Source organism: Mobula hypostoma, chromosome 2, assembly GCF_963921235.1.
Source record: "Mobula hypostoma chromosome 2, sMobHyp1.1, whole genome shotgun sequence".
Classification (NCBI taxonomy): Eukaryota; Metazoa; Chordata; class Chondrichthyes; order Myliobatiformes; family Myliobatidae; genus Mobula; species Mobula hypostoma.
This window is the reverse complement of record NC_086098.1, coordinates 69,485,200-69,492,727: the sequence shown is the minus strand read 5'-3', so window position 1 is coordinate 69,492,727 and position 7,528 is coordinate 69,485,200.

Here is a 7,528-nt window from a genome sequence, read left to right as displayed (position 1 = left end):
AATCCTCTGGTACCATTCCCGTGGACAACGAGGACATAAAGATTCTAGCCAGAGGTTCAGCAATCTCTTCCCTTGCCTCGTGGAGCAGCCTGGGGAATATTCCATCTGGCCGCAGCGACTTATCCGTCCTAATGTATTTTAATAACTCCAACACCTCCTCTCCCTTAATATCAACATGCTCCAGAACATCAACCTCACTCATATTGTCCTCACCATCATCAAGTTCCCTCTCATTGGTGAATACCGAAGAGAAGTATTCATTGAGGACCTCGCTCACTTCCACAGCCTCCAGGCACATCTTCCCACCTTTATCTCGAATCGGTCCTACCTTCACACCTGTCATTCTTTTTTCTTCACATAATTGAAGAATGCCTTGGGGTTTTCCTTTACCCTACTCGCCAAGGCCTTCTCATGCCCCCTTCTTGCTCTTCTCAGCCCCTTCTTAAGCTCCTTTCTTGTTTCCCTATATTCTTTAATAGACACATCTGATCCCTGCTTCCTAAACCTCATGTATGCTGACCCAGATCTGGGCCGTACCCTCCAAATACCCAGACCTGCCTCTTGGTTTTTTTGCATTACCTTACTTTCCCTTTTCTATTTTCTATTTATGATTTATAATTTAAATTTTTAATACTTACTATCAATTTGTACGCCAGGGAGCGCGAAGCACAGTATCAAATATCGCTGTGATGATTGTACGTTCTAGTATCAATTGTTTGGCAACAATAAAGTATAAAGACAAGACCTCCTCGCCTTATCTACCTATGTCATAGGTGTCAAAATGCACGAAAACTGGTTGCTCACCCTCACCATTGAGAATGCCATGGGCCTGATCAGAGACATCCCTGACCCTGGCACCAGGGAGGCAACATACCATCCAAGTGTCTCTATCTCGCCACATCTTTATTCCTTGACTAGGGAATCTCCTATCAGCACTGCAGACCTCTTCATCTCTCTGCTCTTCTGAGCCACAGCACCAGACTCAATGCCAGTTACCTAGTCACTGTGTCTCTCCCCACCTCCTGGTAGACCATCCCCCCTCAATAGTATCTAAAGTTGTATACTTATCATTAAGGGGAACAGCCCAGGTGTACTATGCTTTTCCCCTCCTTCTCCTAACAGTCACCCAGTTACCCATCTCCTACAACCTAAAGGTGACTACCTCCCTGTAGCTCCTACCTAATTCCTCTTCATGAGTTGAAAGTCATCGAGCCACAGCTCCAGTTCCTCAATGTTCTCTCAGGAGCTGAAGTTTGGTGCACCTGGTGCAGATGTGTTTATCTGGGAGACTGGAGGTCTTCTCCAGACTTGCCACATCCCACTACAGTACAAAACACTGCCCCTGGAGCCAACCTTATTAAATTATTATGCCCTAACAGATGAGAAATGAACAAATAGGAACAGAAAGAGAGAAACATACCAGATAATTTACCTCACCTAAGCCTGATGAGCCAAAACCACACACACAACAATGTCTGCTCAAAGAATGGCCACTCTGCTTGCACCTGTGCTATTTTTATTGGCTCTTTCAAATGAATCTCTCGTGCTGATTGGTCGCTCATCAACTTAGAGAAACTGCCATGAAGCTTGCCTTCCTGATTGAAAGCTAGCTCTGATTATGTACTCCCTGACATTGATTGTCCAACTCAGAGAAAACTGCTGTAAAGCTCTGCTAGCACATGGACAAATGTTAAAGTAGTTTATCTCTGTGTTTTCTCCATCTGGTAGATGACCAGATGGGAAAATCTCTTTCTACTGCATTTGTAAAATAATTAGAGTCAGTGCATATTACGAGTGATTCTATTGTACTTACTTGTTGTGGACATAATTCCAGGGCTTTAGTCTCCAAAGGGTTCCCTAAAGGGTGTGTTTTCAGCTTGTGAGGTTCAAATTCAATTTATGAAAAAAATCTTTTTTTTAATCAGGAGCAGAGATTATAATTGAGTGGATCCATCATTTTGGGTTTTCATTGATGATCTGTAGCAGTACCATATTTGAGAATAATGCTATAAATCATGTTTGTGCAAGATTGGGTTGTGGAGAAGATGGTTCTGTGTCTTTTATGACAGAGAAGGAGAGTAAGTCATAGCTCCCACTTTAAGGCATCATCTTCTAAACATATTGTATTTGCTATTTCCCATATCTCGTTATGGTAGCTCTCTATTTATTTGCTGGTGATTTGCTATCAGCTTTCAAAGCCACAAACTCTGTTTGTGTAATAATTGTTTTGTCCCCTGCAATGGTGGTACTGCAGTAAGTGTCTGTAATACAATAATAGAAAGACCTTGTTCTGAGGCAGGTATGATGTTGTGGCCATCACTGAATCATGGCTGAAGGATGGTTGTAATTAGGAGCTGAATGTCTAAGGTTACATGTTATATCGGAGTGATAGGAAGATAGGCAGAGGGGTTAGTGTGGCTCTACTGGTAAAGAATGGTATCAAATCAGTCGAAAGATTTGACAATGTATCCCAAAAATGAAGAAATACTCAAATGGTAAAATAGTACAACCGTGGCTGACAAAGGAAGTCAAAACTATTGTAAAAGCAAAAGGAAGAGCCTGCGACAAAGCAAAACTTAGTGGGAAGATAAAGGTTTAGAAAGATTTTAAAAGCCTGTACGTTAAAAATAAAATAAAAATGAGAGTGGATAGAGGACTGCTAGAAAATGCAGGAGAAATAATAATGGGGAACAAGGAGATGGCAGCTGAAATAAGTAAGTATTTTGTGTCAGTCTTCACTGTGGAAGACACTAACAGTATGCCTGATGTTGTAGTGTGTGAAGGAAGAGAAGTGGGTGCAGTCACTATTACAAGAGAGAAGGTGCTCAAAAAGCTGAAAGACCTGAAGGTGCATAAGTCACCCGGACCAGATGAACTGCACCTTAGGATTCTGAAAGAGGTAGTGTTAGAGATTGTGGTGGCATTAGAAATGATCTTTCAAAAACCATCGGACTCCATTGTAGTGTCAGAGGACTGGAAAGTAGCAAACTTTACTCCACTCTTTAAGAAAGGAGGAAGATAGCAGAAAAGAAATTGTAGACCAGTTAGCCTGACAACAGTGGTTGGGAAGATGTTAGAGTCAATAGTTAAGGATGAGGTGATGGAGTACTTGGTGACACAGGACAAGATAGCACAAAGTCAGCATGGTTTCCTTCGGGGAAAATCATGCCTGACGAACCTGTTGGAATTCTTTGAGGATATTACAAGTAGGATAGATAAAGGAGATGTAGTGGATGTTGTATATTTGGACTTTCAGAAGGCCTTTAACAAGATGCCACACATGAGGCTGCTTACCAAGTTAAGAGCCTATGGTGTTACCAGAAAGTTACTAACGTGGTTAAAGCATTAGCTGATTGGTAGGAGGCAGCGAGTGGGAATAAAAGGATCCTTTTCTGGTTGGCTGCTCCTGACTAGTGGTGTTCCGCAGAGGTCAGTGTTGGGACCACTTCTTTTTATGCTGTAATGATTTAGATGATGGAATAAATGGCTTTATTGCCAAGTTTGCAGATGATATGAAGATTGGTGGAGGGGCAGGTAGTGTTGAGGAAACAGGTAGGATGCAGTAGGACTTAGAAAGGTTAGGAGAATGAGCAAGAAAGTGGCAAGTTAAATACAACGTTGGAAAATGCATGTTCATGCACTTCGATAGTTAAAAAAATGTGCAGACTACTTTCTAAGTGGGGAGAAAATCCAGGAATCTGAGCTGCAGAGGGACTTGGGAATCCTTGTGCAGAACATCCTAAAGGTTAACTTGCAGATTGAGTCGGTGGTGAGGAAAGCAAATGCCATATTGGCATTTATTTCAAGAGGTCTAGAATACAAGAGCAAGGATGTGATGCTGAGGCTTTATAAAGCACTAGTGAGGCCTCACCTTGAGTATTGTGAATAGCTTTAGGTGTCTCATCTTAGAAGCGATGTGCTGGCATTGGTGAGGGTCCAGAGGAGATTCATAAGGATGATTCCAGGAATGAAGGGGTTATCATACGAGGAACATTTGCTGGCACTGGGTCTGTACTTGCTGGAATTCAGAAGAATGAGGGGGGATCTCATTGAAACCTGACCAAAGGGTGGTGAATTTGTGGAATTTGTTGCTACATGCAGCTGTGGAGGCCAGGTCGTTGGGTGTATTTAAGGCAGGGATTGATAGGTTCTTGATTGGACATGGCATCAAAGGAGAAGGCCTTGAACTGGGGTTAAGGAGGAGATAGAGAAAAGGATCAGCCATGATTGAATGGAAGAGCAGACGCGATAGACCAGATGGCCTAATTCTGCTTCTATGTCTTATGGTCTAAATTACTGTTCCATTGGGTTGACAATATATGAGGCATGGTATATGAGGCATGTGGGCTTGTGCTTGTGCTTCTCCTTCATTGAAGCAGATGGCAAGAGCAGTTTCAGAAGAAAGAAAAATTCATAAAACAAGAGATTTTGTTAGATCTCTGGTCCAGAGGTCTACTTCTTGCTGTACTGCTTTCATCAATTTCTCTAATGTCTCATTATCTTCTGGGCTAAACAAAAAAACTTTTCCATTTTTGGTGTACATCTGTTATATAATCGTTTTGACAATTGAGCAAAGTCAGGCATGAAAGTTCTAGCACAATTCAATAGGTCTTTGGTTGTCTGTAAGGCTTTAAGGGTCTTTGGATATCCTACTCAAGCAACTTTTTGTTTAAATTCAGGAGTTAAACCATGTCCCTAAATGGCAATATTCATACCTAGGAAATTTAATTTTGTCAAAGTCTATATACAGTAATTTGCATTAAAAGTGTCTGCAGAGTTGAGATACTTTTAATGCAAATTACTGTATATAGACTTTGACTGTTAACCTTTTAATGACAGTTTCAGCCTGTTGGCTGAGGGCATTCCTTGGGTAATGAGGTTCCTTAATGATGCTGCTGCCTTTTTTGAGCATCACATTTTGAAGATGTACTCGATGCTGGGGAGACTAGTGCCCATGATGGAGCTGGCTCAGTTTACAACTTTCTGCAGATTTTTCTGATCCTGTGAAGAGGGTTCTCCATACCAAATGGTGATGCAGCCAGTTAGAATGCTGTCTATGGTAAACCTGCAGAAATTTACGAATATGCTTGATGACATGCTCAATCTTTTCAAACTCTTAATGTAACATAGTCACTGTTGTGCCTTCTTTGTAATTGTCTAAATATATATTGGGCCCAGGATAAATCCTCAGAGATTTTGAGACTCAGTAGTTTGAAATTTCTCACCCTTTCCACTGCTGATCCCTTGACAAGGATTGGGGCATGTTCCCTTGACTTCCCCTTCCTGAAGTCCACAATCAATTCCTTGGCCTTACTGTCGTTGAGCGCAAGGTGTTGTTGCAACACTACACAATCAGCTGGTCTACCTCACTCCTGTACACATCCTCATCACCATCTGAAATTCAGCCAACAATGGTTGTGTCGTTGGCAAGTTTATAGATGTCATTTGAGCTGTGCCTCACCATGCAGTCATGGGTGCAGAGGTAGTGGAGCATTGAGCTAAGCGAGCATCCTTGAGGTGCATCAGTGTTGGTTGTCAGTGTTATCCACACCGACTGCGGTCTCCCGATGAGTAAGTTAAGGATCCAGTTGCAGAGGGAGATACAAAGGCCCAGGCTTTGAAACTGGTTGATTAGAACTGAGAATTCGATTGTGTGGAACACTGAGCTGTAATCAATAAACACCAGTGTGGTGCAGGTATTGCTATTGTCCTGGTGATCCAAGACCAATGCAGAGCCGGTGAGACTGCATCCGCTGCAAGCATATTGTGATATGCAAGCTGCAGTGGCTCCAGGTCCTTACTTAGGCAGGATTTGATTCTAGCAATGACCAGCCTCTCAAAGCACTTTATCACAGTAGATGTGAGAGCCACTGAGCGAGAGTCTTTCATTCAGCTCAACCTGCCCTATTTGGACACTGGTATGATTGTAACCCCTTTGAAGCAGGTGGGAACTTCTGACCACAGCAGTAAAAGTTTGAAGATATCCTTGAACATTCCCTCCAGCTGGTTGACACAGCTTTTCAGGGCTTGATGCCTTGCGAAGGCATCACCCTCTTGAATTGTGTTCTGATGTCAGCTGCCGAGGCAGAGAGCACAGGGTCACCAGATGCTGCAGGAATTCGCACATGTATTTTTAGTCTCCCTTTCATAGCATACATAAAAAGCATTCTGTTTTCCCGTTAGACATTTTTAGAGAGATTATGAGAAAAGGAGCAGTAAAATTTAGGGAAAAGACTTTGCAGTTTAGCTGAGGGTAGGAAGTTGTAGAATATGAATTCTACAATTCTGTCATTGGTATCAGCCTTGCTTTATTTTCTTGTTGGGGTCTAACTAAGATATTCCAAATTGAGCACTGAAACCTAACAAGCCCATGTCCATTTGTCAGGATGGGACCTCCAAAGGAACCTATGGGGTGGGGAAGGGAGGGGATCATTGGGGGTGGAGAAATGCCTAAAAAGGGGGCAGATATTAAGGCCTTTCAAAAGCTCTTCTTGATATTGGATTTTGATACTTGCATCCTCGAGACTTTGTACCAATTAACATCCTGTTTCTCAATACTCAATCTGTCATCACATGGTGTATGATCTGGGTCCAATGCACATCAGTGGAATGCTGATGAAGTGCATGGTAAGGCTCTGAAAAGTTGTTCTAACCAACTGGTGGGGGTATTCGAAGACATTTTGAAGTCCTACCTGCTTCAAAAGGGCAACTATTATACCAGTGCCCAGGAAGAGCCGTGCACACTGCCTTAATGACTATCATCTAGTGGCATTCACTAAATGCTTTGAGAGGTTGGTCATGGCTTGAATCAGCTCCTGTCTCAGTAAGGATCTGGATCCACTGCAATTTGCCTATCATCACAATAGGTCTATGGCAGACATGATCTCAATGGCTCTTCATGCAGCCTTAGATCACATGGACAATACAAATACTTACATCAGGATGAAGTTTATTGACTACAGCTCATGATCAATACCATCATTCCTACAACCTGATGGAAAAGTTTCAGAATTTGGGCCTCTGTGCCTCCCTCTGCAACTGGATCCTCAGCTTCCGAGCTTGAAGACGACAATCAGTGGGGATTGGAAATCACATCTTCACCTCACTGACCATCAACACTGGCCAACCGCAGGGATATGTGCTTAGTCCACTGCCCGGCTCATTCTGCAATCATGATGGTGTGGCTAGGCTTAGCTCAATTGTTATTTATAAATTTGCTGATGATACAACCATTGTTTGCAGAATATCAGCTGGTGACAAGAAGGCATACAGGAGCGAGATATACCAGCTAGTTGGGTGGTGTCATAGCAACAATCTTGCACTCAACATTAGTAATATCAAAGAGCTAATTGTGGACTTCAGAAAGGATAGAACAAGGGAACACAAACCAATGCTCATAGAGGGATCAGAAGTGAAGAGAGTGAGCAATTTCAAGTTTCTAGGTCTCAATATCTCTGAGAATATAACTTGGTCACAACATGTTGATGCAGCTATAAAGAAAAGTAAGATAGCGGCTATATTTCATTAG